This window comes from Pseudophryne corroboree, chromosome 3 (assembly GCF_028390025.1).
Source record: "Pseudophryne corroboree isolate aPseCor3 chromosome 3, aPseCor3.hap2, whole genome shotgun sequence".
NCBI lineage: Eukaryota > Metazoa > Chordata > Amphibia > Anura > Myobatrachidae > Pseudophryne > Pseudophryne corroboree.
In genome coordinates, this window is record NC_086446.1 from 117264639 (window position 1) to 117277138 (window position 12500).

Sequence of the window (12500 nt, forward strand, 5' to 3'; positions counted from 1 at the left end):
AAAATATCTACAGCACGTTGTTTTCCCAGGTGGTCTCCCATCCAAGTACTAATCAGGCCCAACACTGCTTAGCTTCCTAGATCAGATGAGATTGGGCGTATCCAGTGTGGTGTGGCTGTACATAAGCTTTGTGGTTTCTGTTAGAACTTTTCTACTTCTAACTACTGGTTCATAAATGAATACGTTTGAAAATGGAATGCATCAACAGAACGGTGTTGGCAGTATAAAAATATCTACAGCACCTATGTATTCCCAGGTGGTCTCCCATCCAAGTACTGACCAGGACCAACACTGCTTAGCTTTCAAGATCAGATGAGATTGGGCATATCCAGTGTGGTGTGGCTGTAGAAGAGCTTTATGGTTTCTGTTAGTACTTTTCTACTTCTAACTACTGGTTCATAAATGAATACGTTTGAAAATGGAATGCATCAACAGAACGGTATTGGTAGTATAAAAATATCTACAGCACCTTGTATTCCCAGGTGGTCTCCCATCCAAGTACTAACCAGGCCCAACACTGCTTAGCTTCCAAGATCAGATGAGATTGGGCGTATCCAGTGTGGTGTGGCTGTAGATGAGCTTTGTGGTTTCTGTTTGAACTTTTCTACTTCTAACTACTGGTTCATAAATGAATACATTTGAAAATTGAATGCATCAACAGAACGGTGTTGGCAGTATAAAAATATTTACAGCACCTTGTATTCCCAGGTGGTCTCCCATCCAAGTACTAACCAGACCCAACACTGCTTAGCTTCCAAGATCAGATGAGATTGGGCATATCCAGTGTGGTGTGGCTGTAGATGAGCTATAAGGTTTCTGTTAGAACTTTTCTACTTCTAACTACTGGTTCATAAATGAATACGTTTGAAAATGGAATGCATCAACAGAACGGTGTACGTAGTATAAAAATATCTACAGCACGTTGTTTTCCCAGGTGGTCTCCCATCCAAGTACTAATCAGGCCCAACACTGCTTAGCTTCCTAGATCAGATGAGATTGGGCGTATCCAGTGTGGTGTGGCTGTACATAAGCTTTGTGGTTTCTGTTAGAACTTTTCTACTTCTAACTACTGGTTCATAAATGAATACGTTTGAAAATGGAATGCATCAACAGATAGGTGTTGGCAGTATAAAAATATCTACAGCACCTATGTATTCCCAGGTGGTCTCCCATCCAAGTACTGACCAGGACCAACACTGCTTAGATTTCAAGATCAGATGAGATTGGGCATATCCAGTGTGGTGTGGCTGTAGCAGAGCTTTATGGTTTCTGTTAGTACTTTTCTACTTCTAACTACTGGTTCATAAATGAATACGTTTGAAAATGGAATGCATCAACAGTACGGTATTGGTAGTATAAAAATATCTACAGCACCTTGTATTCCCAGGTGGTCTCCCATCCAAGTACTAACCAGGCCCAACACTGCTTAGCTTCCAAGATCAGATGAGATTGGGCGTATCCAGTGTGGTGTGGCTGTAGAAGAGCTTTATGGTTTCTGTTAGTACTTTTCTACTTCTAACTACTGGTTCATAAATGAATACGTTTGAAAATGGAATGCATCAACAGAACGGTGTTGATAGTATAAAAATATCTACAGCACCTTGTATTCCCAGGTGGTATCCCATCCAAGTACTAACCAGGCCCAACACTGCTTAGCTTCCAAGATCAGATGAGATTGGGCGTATCCAGTGTGGTGTTGCTGTAGATGAACTTTCTGGTTTCTGTTAGAACTTTTTTACTTCTAACTACTGGTTCATAAATGAATACATTTTAAAATGGAATGCATCAACAGAACGGTGTTGGCAGTATAAAATTATCTACAGCATCTTGTATTCCCAGGTGGTCTCCCATCCAAGTACTAACCAGGACCAACACTGCTTAGCTTCCAAGATCAGATGAGATTGGGCATATCCAGTGTGGTGTGGCTGTAGATGAGCTTTGTGGTTTCTGTTAGAACTTTTCTACTTCTAACTACTGGTTCATAAATGAATACGTTTGAAAATGGAATGCATCAACAGAACGTGTTGGCAGTATAAAAATATCTACAGCACCTTGTATTCCCAGGTGGTCTCCCATCCAAGTACTAACCAGGCCCAACACTGCTTAGCTTCCAAGATCAGATGAGATTGGGCGTATCCAGTGTGGTGTGGCTGTAGATGAGCTTTGCAGTTTCTGTTAGAACTTTTCTACTTCTAACTACTGGTTCATAAATGAATACATTTGAAAATGGAATGCATCAACAGAACAGTGTTGGCAGTATAAAAATATCTACAGCACCTTGTATTCCCAGGTGGTCTCCCATCCAATTACTAACCAGGCCCAACACTGCTTAGCTTCCAAGATCAGATGAGATTGGGCATATCCAGTGTGGTGTGGCTGTCAATAAGCTTTGTGGTTTCTGTTAGAACTTTTCTACTTCTAACTACTGGTTCATAAATGAATAAGTTTTAAAATGGAATGCATCAACAGAACGGTGTTGGCAGTATAAAATTATCTACAGCACCTAGTATTCCCAGGTGGTCTCCCATCCAAGTACTAACCAGGCCCAACACTGCTTAGCTTCCAAGATCAGATGAGATTGGGCGTATCCAGTGTGGTGTAGCTGTAGAAGAGCTTTATGGTTTCTGTTAGTACTTTTCTACTTCTAACTACTGGTTCATAAATGAATAAGTTTGAAAATGGAATGCATCAACAGAACGGTGTTGGTAGTATAAAAATTTCTACAGCACCTTGTATTCCCAGGTGGTCTCCCATCCAAGTACTAACCAGGCCCAACACTGCTTAGCTTACTAGATCAGATGAGATTGGGCGTATCCAGTGTGGTGTGGCTATAGATGAGCTTTGTGGTTTCTGTTAGAACTTTTCTACTTCTAACTACTGGTTCATAAATGAATACGTTTGAAAATGGAATGCATCAACAGAACGGTGTTGGCAGTATAAAATTATCTACAGCACCTATGTATTCCCAGGTGGTCTCCCATCCAAGTACTAACCAGGCCCAACACTGCTTAGCTTCTAAGATCAGATGAGATTGGGCATATCCAGTGTGGTGTGGCTGTAGAAGAGCTTTATGGTTTCTGTTAGAACTTTTCTACTTCTAACTACTGGTTCATAAATGAATATGTTTTAAAATTGAATGCATCAACAGAACGGTGTTGGCAGTATAAAAATATCTACAGCACCTTGTATTCCCAGGTGGTCTCCCATCCAAGTACTAACCAGGCCCAACACTGCTTAGCTTCCAAGATCAGATGAGATTGGGCATATCCAGTGTGGTGCAGCTGTAGATGAGCTTTGTGGTTTCTGTTAGAACTTTTCTACTTCTAACTACTGGTTCATAAATGAATACATTTGAAAATGGAATGCATCAACAGAACAGTGTTGGCAGTATAAAAATATCTACAGCACCTATGTATTCCCAGGTGGTCTCCCATCCAAGTACTGACCAGGACCAACACTGCTTAGTTTCCAAGATCAGATGAGATTGGGCATATCCAGTGTGGTGTGGCTGTAGATGAACTTTCTGGTTTCTATTAGAACTTTTCTACTTCTAACTACTGGTTCATAAATGAATACGTTTTAAAATGGAATGCATCAACAGAACGGTGTTGGTAGTATAAAAATATCTACAGCACCTTGTATTCCCAGGTAGTCTCCCATCCAAGTACTAACCAGGTCCAACACTGCTTAGCTTCCTAGATCAGATGAGATTGGGCGTATCCAGTGTGGTGTGGCTGTAGATGAGCTTTGTGGTTTCTGTTTGAACTTTTCTACTTCTAACTACTGGTTCATAAATGAATACGTTTGAAAATGGAATGCATCAACAGAACGGTGTTGGCAGTATAAAATTATCTACAGCACCTATGTATTCCCAGGTGGTCTCCCATCCAAGTACTAACCAGGCCCAACACTGCTTAGCTTCTAAGATCAGATGAGATTGGGCATATCCAGTGTGGTGTGGCTGTAGAAAAGCTTTATGGTTTCTGTTAGTACTTTTCTACTTCTAACTACTGGTTCATAAATGAATACGTTTGAAAATGGAATGCATCAACAGAACGGTGTTGGTAGTATAAAAATATCTACAGCACCTTGTATTCCCAGGTGGTCTCCCATCCAAGTATTAACCAGGCCCAACACTGCTTAGCTTCCAAGAACAGATGAGATTGGGCGTATCCAGTGTGGTGTTGCTGTAGATGAACTTTCTGGTTTCTGTTAGAACTTTTCTACTTCTAACTACTTGTTCATAAATGAATACGTTTTAAAATGGAATGCATCAACAGAACGGTGTTGGCAGTATAAAATTATCTACAGCACCTTGTATTCCCAGGTGGTCTCCCATTCAAGTACTAACCAGGCCCAACACTGCTTAGCTTCCAAGATCAGATGAGATTGGGCATATCCAGTGTGGTGTGGCTGTAGAAGAGCTTTATGGTTTCTGTTAGTACTTTTCTACTTCTAACTACTGGTTCATAAATGAATACGTTTGAAAATGGAATGCATCAACAGAACGGTGTTAGTAGTATAAAAATATCTACAGCACCTTGTATTCCCAGGTGGTCTCCCATCCAAGTACTAACCAGGCCCAACACTGCTTAGCTTCCAAGATCAGATGAGATTGGGCGTATCCAGTGTGGTGTGGCTGTAGATGAGTTTTATGGTTTCTGTTAGAACTTTTCTACTTCTAACTACTGGTTCATAAATGAATACGTTTGAAAATGGAATGCATCAACAGAACGGTGTTGTTAGTATAAAAATATCTACAGCACCTTGTATTCCCAGGTGGTCTCCCATCCAAGTACTAACCAGGCCCAACACTGCTTAGCTTCCAAGATCAGATGAGATTGGGCGAATCCAGTGTGGTGTGGCTGTAGAAGAGCTTTGTGGTTTCTGTTAGAACTTTTCTACTTCTAACTACTGGTTCATAAATGAATACGTTTGAAAATGGAATGCATCAACAGAACGGTGTTGGCAGTATAAAAATATCTACAGCACCTTGTATTCCCAGGTGGTCTCCCATCCAAGTACTAACCAGGCCCAACACTGCTTAGCTTCCAAGATCAGATGAGATTGGGCGAATCCAGTGTGGTGTGGCTGTAGATGAGCTTTGTGGTTTCTGTTTGAACTTTTCTACTTCTAACTACTGGTTCATAAATGAATACGTTTGAAAATGGAATGCATCAACAGAACGGTGTTGGCAGTATAAAAATATCTACAGCACCTTGTATTCCCAGGTGGTCTCCCATCCAAGTACTAACCAGGCCCAACACTGCTTAGCTTCCAAGATCAGATGAGATTGGGCGTATCCAGTGTGGTGTTGCTGTAGATGAACTTTCTGGTTTCTGTTAGAACTTTTCTACTTCTAACTACTTGTTCATAAATGAATACGTTTTAAAATGGAATGCATCAACAGAACGGTGTTGGCAGTATAAAATTATCTACAGCACCTTGTATTCCCAGGTGGTCTGCCATTCAAGTACTAACCAGGCCCAACACTGCTTAGCTTCCAAGATCAGATGAGATTGGGCATATCCAGTGTGGTGTGGCTGTAGAAGAGCTTTATGGTTTCTGTTAGTACTTTTCTACTTCTAACTACTGGTTCATAAATGAATACGTTTGAAAATGGAATGCATCAACAGAACGGTGTTGGTAGTATAAAAATATCTACAGCACCTTGTATTCCCAGGTGGTCTCCCATCCAAGTACTAACCAGGCCCAACACTGCTTAGCTTACAAGATCAGATGAGATTGGGCGTATCCAGTGTGGTGTGGCTGTAGAAGAGCTTAATGGTTTCTGTTAGTACTTTTCTACTTCTAACTACTGGTTCATAAATGAATACGTTTGAAAATGGAATGCATCAACAGAACGGTGTTGGTAGTATAAAAATATCTACAGCACCTTGTATTCCCAGGTGGTCTCCCATCCAAGTACTAACCAGGCCCAACACTGCTTAGCTTACAAGATCAGATGAGATTGGGCGTATCCAGTGTGGTGTGGCTGTAGAAGAGCTTTATGATTTCTGTTAGTACTTTTCTACTTCTAACTACTGGTTCATAAATGAATACGTTTGAAAATGGAATGCATCAACAGAACGGTGTTAGTAGTATAAAAATATCTACAGCACCTTGTATTCCCAGGTGGTCTCCCATCCAAGTACTAACCAGGCCCAACACTGCTTAGCTTCCAAGATCAGATGAGATTGGGCATATCCAGTGTGGTGCAGCTGTAGATGAGCTTTGTGGTTTCTGTTAGAACTTTTCTACTTCTAACTACTGGTTCATAAATGAATACATTTGAAAATGGAATGCATCAACAGAACAGTGTTGGCAGTATAAAAATATCTACAGCACCTATGTATTCCCAGGTGGTCTCCCATCCAAGTACTGACCAGGACCAACACTGCTTAGTTTCCAAGATCAGATGAGATTGGGCATATCCAGTGTGGTGTGGATGTAGATGAACTTTCTGGTTTCTATTAGAACTTTTCTACTTCTAACTACTGGTTCATAAATGAATACGTTTTAAAATGGAATGCATCAACAGAACGGTGTTGGTAGTATAAAAATATCTACAGCACCTTGTATTCCCAGGTAGTCTCCCATCCAAGTACTAACCAGGTCCAACACTGCTTAGCTTCCTAGATCAGATGAGATTGGGCGTATCCAGTGTGGTGTGGCTGTAGATGAGCTTTGTGGTTTCTGTTTGAACTTTTCTACTTCTAACTACTGGTTCATAAATGAATACGTTTGAAAATGGAATGCATCAACAGAACGGTGTTGGCAGTATAAAATTATCTACAGCACTTATGTATTCCCAGGTGGTCTCCCATCCAAGTACTAACCAGGCCCAACACTGCTTAGCTTCTAAGATCAGATGAGATTGGGCATATCCAGTGTGGTGTGGCTGTAGAAAAGCTTTATGGTTTCTGTTAGTACTTTTCTACTTCTAACTACTGGTTCATAAATGAATACGTTTGAAAATGGAATGCATCAACAGAACGGTGTTGGTAGTATAAAAATATCTACAGCACCTTGTATTCCCAGGTGGTCTCCCATCCAAGTATTAACCAGGCCCAACACTGCTTAGCTTCCAAGAACAGATGAGATTGGGCGTATACAGTGTGGTGTTGCTGTAGATGAACTTTCTGGTTTCTGTTAGAACTTTTCTACTTCTAACTACTTGTTCATAAATGAATACGTTTTAAAATGGAATGCATCAACAGAACGGTGTTGGCAGTATAAAATTATCTACAGCACCTTGTATTCCCAGGTGGTCTCCCATTCAAGTACTAACCAGGCCCAACACTGCTTAGCTTCCAAGATCAGATGAGATTGGGCATATCCAGTGTGGTGTGGCTGTAGAAGAGCTTTATGGTTTCTGTTAGTACTTTTCTACTTCTAACTACTGGTTCATAAATGAATACGTTTGAAAATGGAATGCATCAACAGAACGGTGTTAGTAGTATAAAAATATCTACAGCACCTTGTATTCCCAGGTGGTCTCCCATCCAAGTACTAACCAGGCCCAACACTGCTTAGCTTCCAAGATCAGATGAGATTGGGCGTATCCAGTGTGGTGTGGCTGTAGATGAGTTTTATGGTTTCTGTTAGAACTTTTCTACTTCTAACTACTGGTTCATAAATGAATACGTTTGAAAATGGAATGCATCAACAGAACGGTGTTGTTAGTATAAAAATATCTACAGCACCTTGTATTCCCAGGTGGTCTCCCATCCAAGTACTAACCAGGCCCAACACTGCTTAGCTTCCAAGATCAGATGAGATTGGGCGAATCCAGTGTGGTGTGGCTGTAGAAGAGCTTTGTGGTTTCTGTTAGAACTTTTCTACTTCTAACTACTGGTTCATAAATGAATACGTTTGAAAATGGAATGCATCAACAGAACGGTGTTGGCAGTATAAAAATATCTACAGCACCTTGTATTCCCAGGTGGTCTCCCATCCAAGTACTAACCAGGCCCAACACTGCTTAGCTTCCAAGATCAGATGAAATTGGGCGAATCCAGTGTGGTGTGGCTGTAGATGAGCTTTGTGGTTTCTGTTTGAACTTTTCTACTTCTAACTACTGGTTCATAAATGAATACGTTTGAAAATGGAATGCATCAACAGAACGGTGTTGGCAGTATAAAAATATCTACAGCACCTTGTATTCCCAGGTGGTCTCCCATCCAAGTACTAACCAGGCCCAACACTGCTTAGCTTCCAAGATCAGATGAGATTGGGCGTATCCAGTGTGGTGTTGCTGTAGATGAACTTTCTGGTTTCTGTTAGAACTTTTCTACTTCTAACTACTTGTTCATAAATGAATACGTTTTAAAATGGAATGCATCAACAGAACGGTGTTGGCAGTATAAAATTATCTACAGCACCTTGTATTCCCAGGTGGTCTGCCATTCAAGTACTAACCAGGCCCAACACTGCTTAGCTTCCAAGATCAGATGAGATTGGGCATATCCAGTGTGGTGTGGCTGTAGAAGAGCTTTATGGTTTCTGTTAGTACTTTTCTACTTCTAACTACTGGTTCATAAATGAATACGTTTGAAAATGGAATGCATCAACAGAACGGTGTTGGTAGTATAAAAATATCTACAGCACCTTGTATTCCCAGGTGGTCTCCCATCCAAGTACTAACCAGGCCCAACACTGCTTAGCTTACAAGATCAGATGAGATTGGGCGTATCCAGTGTGGTGTGGCTGTAGAAGAGCTTAATGGTTTCTGTTAGTACTTTTCTACTTCTAACTACTGGTTCATAAATGAATACGTTTGAAAATGGAATGCATCAACAGAACGGTGTTGGTAGTATAAAAATATCTACAGCACCTTGTATTCCCAGGTGGTCTCCCATCCGAGTACTAACCAGGCCCAACACTGCTTAGCTTCCAAGATCAGATGAAATTGGGCGTATCCAGTGTGGTGTGGCTGTAGATGAGTTTTATGGTTTCTGTTAGAACTTTTCTACTTCTAACTACTGGTTCATAAATGAATACGTTTGAAAATGGAATGCATCAACAGAACGGTGTTGGTAGTATAAAAATATCTACAGCACCTTGTATTCCCAGGTGGTCTCCCATCCAAGTACTAACCAGGCCCAACACTGCTTAGCTTCCAAGATCAGATGAGATTGGGCATATCCAGTGTGGTGTGGCTGTAGAAGAGCTTTATGGTTTCTGTTAGTACTTTTCTACTTCTAACTACTGGTTCATAAATGAATACGTTTGAAAATGGAATGCATCAACAGAACGGTGTTAGTAGTATAAAAATATCTACAGCACCTTGTATTCCCAGGTGGTCTCCCATCCAAGTACTAACCAGGCCCAACACTGCTTAGCTTCCAAGATCAGATGAGATTGGGCGTATCCAGTGTGGTGTGGCTGTAGATGAGTTTTATGGTTTCTGTTAGAACTTTTCTACTTCTAACTACTGGTTCATAAATGAATACGTTTGAAAATGGAATGCATCAACAGAACGGTGTTGTTAGTATAAAAATATCTACAGCACCTTGTATTCCCAGGTGGTCTCCCATCCAAGTACTAACCAGGCCCAACACTGCTTAGCTTCCAAGATCAGATGAGATTGGGCGAATCCAGTGTGGTGTGGCTGTAGAAGAGCTTTGAAGTTTCTGTTAGAACTTTTCTACTTCTAACTACTGGTTCATAAATGAATACGTTTGAAAATGGAATGCATCAACAGAACGGTGTTGGCAGTATAAAAATATCTACAGCACCTTGTATTCCCAGGTGGTCTCCCATCCAAGTACTAACCAGGCCCAACACTGCTTAGCTTCCAAGATCAGATGAGATTGGGCGAATCCAGTGTGGTGTGGCTGTAGATGAGCTTTGTGGTTTCTGTTAGAACTTTTCTACTTCTAACTACTGGTTCATAAATGAATACGTTTGAAAATGGAATGCATCAACAGAACGGTGTTGGCAGTATAAAAATATCTACAGCACCTTGTATTCCCAGGTGGTCTCCCATCCAAGTACTAACCAGGCCCAACACTGCTTAGCTTCCAAGATCAGATGAGATTGGGCGTATCCAGTGTGGTGTTGCTGTAGATGAACTTTCTGGTTTCTGTTAGAACTTTTCTACTTCTAACTACTTGTTCATAAATGAATACGTTTTAAAATGGAATGCATCAACAGAACGGTGTTGGCAGTATAAAATTATCTACAGCACCTTGTATTCCCAGGTGGTCTCCCATTCAAGTACTAACCAGGCCCAACACTGCTTAGCTTCCAAGATCAGATGAGATTGGGCATATCCAGTGTGGTGTGGCTGTAGAAGAGCTTTATGGTTTCTGTTAGTACTTTTCTACTTCTAACTACTGGTTCATAAATGAATACGTTTGAAAATGGAATGCATCAACAGAACGGTGTTGGTAGTATAAAAATATCTACAGCACCTTGTATTCCCAGGTGGTCTCCCATCCAAGTACTAACCAGGCCCAACACTGCTTAGCTTACAAGATCAGATGAGATTGGGCGTATCCAGTGTGGTGTGGCTGTAGAAGAGCTTTATGGTTTCTGTTAGTACTTTTCTACTTCTAACTACTGGTTCATAAATGAATACGTTTGAAAATGGAATGCATCAACAGAACGGTGTTGGTAGTATAAAAATATCTACAGCACCTTGTATTCCCAGGTGGTCTCCCATCCGAGTACTAACCAGGCCCAACACTGCTTAGCTTCCAAGATCAGATGAGATTGGGCGTATCCAGTGTGGTGTGGCTGTAAATGAGTTTTATGGTTTCCGTTAGAACTTTTCTACTTCTAACTACTGGTTCATAAATGAATACGTTTGAAAATGGAATGCATCAACAGAACGGTGTTGGTAGTATAAAAATATCTACAGCACCTTGTATTCCCAGGTGGTCTCCCATCCAAGTACTAACCAGGCCCAACACTGCTTAGCTTCCAAGATCAGATGAGATTGGGCGAATCCAGTGTGGTGTGGCTGTAGATGAGCTTTGTGGTTTCTGTTAGAACTTTTCTACTTCTAACTTCTGGTTCATAAATGAATACGTTTGAAAATGGAATGCATCAACAGAACGGTGTTGGCAGTATAAAAATATCTACAGCACCTCGTATTCCCAGGTGGTCTCCCATCCAAGTACTAACCAGGCCCAACACTGCTTAGCTTCCAAGATCAGATGAGATTGGGCGTATCCAGTGTGGTGTTGCTGTAGATGAACTTTCTGGTTTCTGTTAGAACTTTTCTACTTCTAACTACTGGTTCATAAATGAATACGTTTTAAAATGGAATGCATCAACAGAACGGTGTTGGTAGTATAAAAATATCTACAGCACCTTGTATTCCCAGGTGGTCTCCCATCCAAGTACTAACCAGGCCCAACACTGCTTAGCTTCCTAGATCAGATGATATTGGGCGTATCCAGTGTGGTGAGGCTGTAGATGAGCTTTGTGGTTTCTGTTTGAACTTTTCTACTTCTAACTACTGGTTCATAAATGAATACGTTTGAAAATGGAATGCATCAACAGAACGGTGTTGGCAGTATAAAATTATCTACAGCACCTATGTATTCCCAGGTGGTCTCCCATCCAAGTACTAACCAGGCCCAACACTGCTTAGCTTCTAAGATCAGATGAGATTGGGCATATCCAGTGTGGTGTGGCTGTAGAAAAGCTTTATGGTTTCTGTTAGTACTTTTCTACTTCTAACTACTGGTTCATAAATGAATACGTTTGAAAATTGAATGCATCAACAGAACGGTGTTGGTAGTATAAAAATATCTACAGCACCTTGTATTCCCAGGTGGTCTCCCATCCAAGTACTAACTAGGCCCAACACTGCTTAGCTTCCAAGATCAGATGAGATTGGGCGTATCCAGTGTGGTGTTGCTGTAGATGAACTTTCTGGTTTCTGTTAGAACTTTTCTACTTCTAACTACTTGTTCATAAATGAATACGTTTTAAAATGGAATGCATCAACAGAACGGTGTTGGCAGTATAAAATTATCTACAGCATCTTGTATTCCCAGGTGGTCTCCCATTCAAGTACTAACCAGGCCCAACACTGCTTAGCTTCCAAGATCAGATGAGATTGGGCATATCCAGTGTGGTGTGGCTGTAGAAGAGCTTTATGGTTTCTGTTAGTACTTTTCTACTTCTAACTACTGGTTCATAAATGAATACGTTTGAAAATGGAATGCATCAACAGAACGGTGTTGGTAGTATAAAAATATCTACAGCACCTTGTATTCCCAGGTGGTCTCCCATCCAAGTACTAACCAGGCCCAACACTGCTTAGCTTACAAGATCAGATGAGATTGGGCGTATCCAGTGTGTTGTGGCTGTAGAAGAGCTTTATGGTTTCTGTTAGTACTTTTCTACTTCTAACTACTGGTTCATAAATGAATACGTTTGAAAATGGAATGCATCAACAGAACGGTGTTGGTAGTATAAAAATATCTACAGCACCTTGTATTCCCAGGTGGTCTCCCATCCAAGTACTAACCAGGCCCAAC

The 12500-nt window shown here is 40.9% G+C and overlaps 35 non-coding genes and 21 pseudogenes across 35 annotated transcripts in view; all 56 read right to left on the minus strand.

The window, feature by feature from the left end:
* Nucleotides 1-4: 4 nt before the first annotated feature.
* Nucleotides 5-123, minus strand: LOC134893503 (5S ribosomal RNA; annotated as a pseudogene).
* A 107-nt stretch (nucleotides 124-230) lies between these two features.
* On the minus strand, nucleotides 231-350 carry LOC134894148 (5S ribosomal RNA; annotated as a pseudogene).
* A 107-nt stretch (nucleotides 351-457) lies between these two features.
* On the minus strand, nucleotides 458-576 carry LOC134900392 (5S ribosomal RNA). Its single transcript, XR_010173904.1, has one exon. It is a non-coding gene; the product is annotated as a 5S ribosomal RNA (ribosomal RNA).
* A 107-nt stretch (nucleotides 577-683) lies between these two features.
* LOC134886516 (5S ribosomal RNA) lies at nucleotides 684-802 on the minus strand. The gene has a single exon (XR_010170596.1). It is a non-coding gene; the product is annotated as a 5S ribosomal RNA (ribosomal RNA).
* A 107-nt stretch (nucleotides 803-909) lies between these two features.
* On the minus strand, nucleotides 910-1028 carry LOC134893504 (5S ribosomal RNA; annotated as a pseudogene).
* Nucleotides 1029-1135: 107 nt separating this feature from the next.
* LOC134896328 (5S ribosomal RNA) lies at nucleotides 1136-1255 on the minus strand (annotated as a pseudogene).
* Nucleotides 1256-1362: 107 nt separating this feature from the next.
* Nucleotides 1363-1481, minus strand: LOC135059559 (5S ribosomal RNA). The gene has a single exon (XR_010245961.1). It is a non-coding gene; the product is annotated as a 5S ribosomal RNA (ribosomal RNA).
* A 107-nt stretch (nucleotides 1482-1588) lies between these two features.
* Nucleotides 1589-1707, minus strand: LOC135064753 (5S ribosomal RNA). Its single transcript, XR_010251054.1, has one exon. It is a non-coding gene; the product is annotated as a 5S ribosomal RNA (ribosomal RNA).
* A 107-nt stretch (nucleotides 1708-1814) lies between these two features.
* Nucleotides 1815-1933, minus strand: LOC134886093 (5S ribosomal RNA). Its single transcript, XR_010170187.1, has one exon. It is a non-coding gene; the product is annotated as a 5S ribosomal RNA (ribosomal RNA).
* Nucleotides 1934-2039: 106 nt separating this feature from the next.
* Nucleotides 2040-2158, minus strand: LOC134900394 (5S ribosomal RNA). Its single transcript, XR_010173905.1, has one exon. It is a non-coding gene; the product is annotated as a 5S ribosomal RNA (ribosomal RNA).
* Nucleotides 2159-2265: 107 nt separating this feature from the next.
* On the minus strand, nucleotides 2266-2384 carry LOC134890713 (5S ribosomal RNA; annotated as a pseudogene).
* Nucleotides 2385-2491: 107 nt separating this feature from the next.
* On the minus strand, nucleotides 2492-2610 carry LOC134901486 (5S ribosomal RNA). Its single transcript, XR_010174976.1, has one exon. It is a non-coding gene; the product is annotated as a 5S ribosomal RNA (ribosomal RNA).
* Nucleotides 2611-2717: 107 nt separating this feature from the next.
* LOC134892457 (5S ribosomal RNA) lies at nucleotides 2718-2836 on the minus strand (annotated as a pseudogene).
* A 107-nt stretch (nucleotides 2837-2943) lies between these two features.
* Nucleotides 2944-3063, minus strand: LOC134891035 (5S ribosomal RNA; annotated as a pseudogene).
* Nucleotides 3064-3170: 107 nt separating this feature from the next.
* Nucleotides 3171-3289, minus strand: LOC135069893 (5S ribosomal RNA). Its single transcript, XR_010256073.1, has one exon. It is a non-coding gene; the product is annotated as a 5S ribosomal RNA (ribosomal RNA).
* A 107-nt stretch (nucleotides 3290-3396) lies between these two features.
* Nucleotides 3397-3516, minus strand: LOC134889354 (5S ribosomal RNA; annotated as a pseudogene).
* A 107-nt stretch (nucleotides 3517-3623) lies between these two features.
* On the minus strand, nucleotides 3624-3742 carry LOC134888242 (5S ribosomal RNA; annotated as a pseudogene).
* A 107-nt stretch (nucleotides 3743-3849) lies between these two features.
* LOC134891036 (5S ribosomal RNA) lies at nucleotides 3850-3969 on the minus strand (annotated as a pseudogene).
* Nucleotides 3970-4076: 107 nt separating this feature from the next.
* Nucleotides 4077-4195, minus strand: LOC134888113 (5S ribosomal RNA; annotated as a pseudogene).
* A 107-nt stretch (nucleotides 4196-4302) lies between these two features.
* LOC135068527 (5S ribosomal RNA) lies at nucleotides 4303-4421 on the minus strand. The gene has a single exon (XR_010254724.1). It is a non-coding gene; the product is annotated as a 5S ribosomal RNA (ribosomal RNA).
* Nucleotides 4422-4528: 107 nt separating this feature from the next.
* On the minus strand, nucleotides 4529-4647 carry LOC134900395 (5S ribosomal RNA). Its single transcript, XR_010173906.1, has one exon. It is a non-coding gene; the product is annotated as a 5S ribosomal RNA (ribosomal RNA).
* A 107-nt stretch (nucleotides 4648-4754) lies between these two features.
* Nucleotides 4755-4873, minus strand: LOC135063964 (5S ribosomal RNA). Its single transcript, XR_010250283.1, has one exon. It is a non-coding gene; the product is annotated as a 5S ribosomal RNA (ribosomal RNA).
* Nucleotides 4874-4980: 107 nt separating this feature from the next.
* Nucleotides 4981-5099, minus strand: LOC135058711 (5S ribosomal RNA). Its single transcript, XR_010245135.1, has one exon. It is a non-coding gene; the product is annotated as a 5S ribosomal RNA (ribosomal RNA).
* Nucleotides 5100-5206: 107 nt separating this feature from the next.
* Nucleotides 5207-5325, minus strand: LOC135060094 (5S ribosomal RNA). Its single transcript, XR_010246484.1, has one exon. It is a non-coding gene; the product is annotated as a 5S ribosomal RNA (ribosomal RNA).
* Nucleotides 5326-5432: 107 nt separating this feature from the next.
* On the minus strand, nucleotides 5433-5551 carry LOC134888099 (5S ribosomal RNA; annotated as a pseudogene).
* A 107-nt stretch (nucleotides 5552-5658) lies between these two features.
* Nucleotides 5659-5777, minus strand: LOC135070289 (5S ribosomal RNA). Its single transcript, XR_010256458.1, has one exon. It is a non-coding gene; the product is annotated as a 5S ribosomal RNA (ribosomal RNA).
* Nucleotides 5778-5884: 107 nt separating this feature from the next.
* Nucleotides 5885-6003, minus strand: LOC135070290 (5S ribosomal RNA). The gene has a single exon (XR_010256459.1). It is a non-coding gene; the product is annotated as a 5S ribosomal RNA (ribosomal RNA).
* A 107-nt stretch (nucleotides 6004-6110) lies between these two features.
* On the minus strand, nucleotides 6111-6229 carry LOC135069894 (5S ribosomal RNA). Its single transcript, XR_010256074.1, has one exon. It is a non-coding gene; the product is annotated as a 5S ribosomal RNA (ribosomal RNA).
* Nucleotides 6230-6336: 107 nt separating this feature from the next.
* LOC134893417 (5S ribosomal RNA) lies at nucleotides 6337-6456 on the minus strand (annotated as a pseudogene).
* A 107-nt stretch (nucleotides 6457-6563) lies between these two features.
* Nucleotides 6564-6682, minus strand: LOC134888244 (5S ribosomal RNA; annotated as a pseudogene).
* Nucleotides 6683-6789: 107 nt separating this feature from the next.
* Nucleotides 6790-6909, minus strand: LOC134894313 (5S ribosomal RNA; annotated as a pseudogene).
* A 107-nt stretch (nucleotides 6910-7016) lies between these two features.
* On the minus strand, nucleotides 7017-7135 carry LOC134889520 (5S ribosomal RNA; annotated as a pseudogene).
* Nucleotides 7136-7242: 107 nt separating this feature from the next.
* Nucleotides 7243-7361, minus strand: LOC135068528 (5S ribosomal RNA). Its single transcript, XR_010254725.1, has one exon. It is a non-coding gene; the product is annotated as a 5S ribosomal RNA (ribosomal RNA).
* A 107-nt stretch (nucleotides 7362-7468) lies between these two features.
* LOC134900396 (5S ribosomal RNA) lies at nucleotides 7469-7587 on the minus strand. The gene has a single exon (XR_010173907.1). It is a non-coding gene; the product is annotated as a 5S ribosomal RNA (ribosomal RNA).
* Nucleotides 7588-7694: 107 nt separating this feature from the next.
* Nucleotides 7695-7813, minus strand: LOC135063965 (5S ribosomal RNA). The gene has a single exon (XR_010250284.1). It is a non-coding gene; the product is annotated as a 5S ribosomal RNA (ribosomal RNA).
* A 107-nt stretch (nucleotides 7814-7920) lies between these two features.
* LOC135065797 (5S ribosomal RNA) lies at nucleotides 7921-8039 on the minus strand. The gene has a single exon (XR_010252067.1). It is a non-coding gene; the product is annotated as a 5S ribosomal RNA (ribosomal RNA).
* Nucleotides 8040-8146: 107 nt separating this feature from the next.
* LOC135060095 (5S ribosomal RNA) lies at nucleotides 8147-8265 on the minus strand. Its single transcript, XR_010246485.1, has one exon. It is a non-coding gene; the product is annotated as a 5S ribosomal RNA (ribosomal RNA).
* Nucleotides 8266-8372: 107 nt separating this feature from the next.
* Nucleotides 8373-8491, minus strand: LOC134888100 (5S ribosomal RNA; annotated as a pseudogene).
* A 107-nt stretch (nucleotides 8492-8598) lies between these two features.
* On the minus strand, nucleotides 8599-8717 carry LOC135070291 (5S ribosomal RNA). Its single transcript, XR_010256460.1, has one exon. It is a non-coding gene; the product is annotated as a 5S ribosomal RNA (ribosomal RNA).
* Nucleotides 8718-8824: 107 nt separating this feature from the next.
* On the minus strand, nucleotides 8825-8943 carry LOC135063292 (5S ribosomal RNA). The gene has a single exon (XR_010249627.1). It is a non-coding gene; the product is annotated as a 5S ribosomal RNA (ribosomal RNA).
* A 107-nt stretch (nucleotides 8944-9050) lies between these two features.
* Nucleotides 9051-9169, minus strand: LOC135064542 (5S ribosomal RNA). Its single transcript, XR_010250849.1, has one exon. It is a non-coding gene; the product is annotated as a 5S ribosomal RNA (ribosomal RNA).
* A 107-nt stretch (nucleotides 9170-9276) lies between these two features.
* Nucleotides 9277-9395, minus strand: LOC134900397 (5S ribosomal RNA). Its single transcript, XR_010173908.1, has one exon. It is a non-coding gene; the product is annotated as a 5S ribosomal RNA (ribosomal RNA).
* A 107-nt stretch (nucleotides 9396-9502) lies between these two features.
* Nucleotides 9503-9621, minus strand: LOC135063966 (5S ribosomal RNA). The gene has a single exon (XR_010250285.1). It is a non-coding gene; the product is annotated as a 5S ribosomal RNA (ribosomal RNA).
* A 107-nt stretch (nucleotides 9622-9728) lies between these two features.
* Nucleotides 9729-9847, minus strand: LOC135058712 (5S ribosomal RNA). The gene has a single exon (XR_010245136.1). It is a non-coding gene; the product is annotated as a 5S ribosomal RNA (ribosomal RNA).
* A 107-nt stretch (nucleotides 9848-9954) lies between these two features.
* On the minus strand, nucleotides 9955-10073 carry LOC135060096 (5S ribosomal RNA). The gene has a single exon (XR_010246486.1). It is a non-coding gene; the product is annotated as a 5S ribosomal RNA (ribosomal RNA).
* Nucleotides 10074-10180: 107 nt separating this feature from the next.
* LOC135068529 (5S ribosomal RNA) lies at nucleotides 10181-10299 on the minus strand. Its single transcript, XR_010254726.1, has one exon. It is a non-coding gene; the product is annotated as a 5S ribosomal RNA (ribosomal RNA).
* A 107-nt stretch (nucleotides 10300-10406) lies between these two features.
* On the minus strand, nucleotides 10407-10525 carry LOC135070292 (5S ribosomal RNA). Its single transcript, XR_010256461.1, has one exon. It is a non-coding gene; the product is annotated as a 5S ribosomal RNA (ribosomal RNA).
* Nucleotides 10526-10632: 107 nt separating this feature from the next.
* LOC135060815 (5S ribosomal RNA) lies at nucleotides 10633-10751 on the minus strand. Its single transcript, XR_010247209.1, has one exon. It is a non-coding gene; the product is annotated as a 5S ribosomal RNA (ribosomal RNA).
* A 107-nt stretch (nucleotides 10752-10858) lies between these two features.
* LOC135058713 (5S ribosomal RNA) lies at nucleotides 10859-10977 on the minus strand. Its single transcript, XR_010245137.1, has one exon. It is a non-coding gene; the product is annotated as a 5S ribosomal RNA (ribosomal RNA).
* A 107-nt stretch (nucleotides 10978-11084) lies between these two features.
* LOC134901660 (5S ribosomal RNA) lies at nucleotides 11085-11203 on the minus strand. Its single transcript, XR_010175146.1, has one exon. It is a non-coding gene; the product is annotated as a 5S ribosomal RNA (ribosomal RNA).
* Nucleotides 11204-11310: 107 nt separating this feature from the next.
* On the minus strand, nucleotides 11311-11429 carry LOC134892597 (5S ribosomal RNA; annotated as a pseudogene).
* Nucleotides 11430-11536: 107 nt separating this feature from the next.
* LOC134891037 (5S ribosomal RNA) lies at nucleotides 11537-11656 on the minus strand (annotated as a pseudogene).
* A 107-nt stretch (nucleotides 11657-11763) lies between these two features.
* Nucleotides 11764-11882, minus strand: LOC135060383 (5S ribosomal RNA). The gene has a single exon (XR_010246777.1). It is a non-coding gene; the product is annotated as a 5S ribosomal RNA (ribosomal RNA).
* Nucleotides 11883-11989: 107 nt separating this feature from the next.
* Nucleotides 11990-12108, minus strand: LOC134889270 (5S ribosomal RNA; annotated as a pseudogene).
* A 107-nt stretch (nucleotides 12109-12215) lies between these two features.
* On the minus strand, nucleotides 12216-12334 carry LOC134891316 (5S ribosomal RNA; annotated as a pseudogene).
* A 107-nt stretch (nucleotides 12335-12441) lies between these two features.
* Nucleotides 12442-12500, minus strand: part of LOC135070775 (5S ribosomal RNA) — a 119-nt gene continuing 60 nt past the window's right edge. The window contains exon 1 of the ribosomal RNA XR_010256928.1: nucleotides 12442-12500. This exon is cut by the window's right edge and continues 60 nt beyond it. This is a non-coding gene — a ribosomal RNA (5S ribosomal RNA).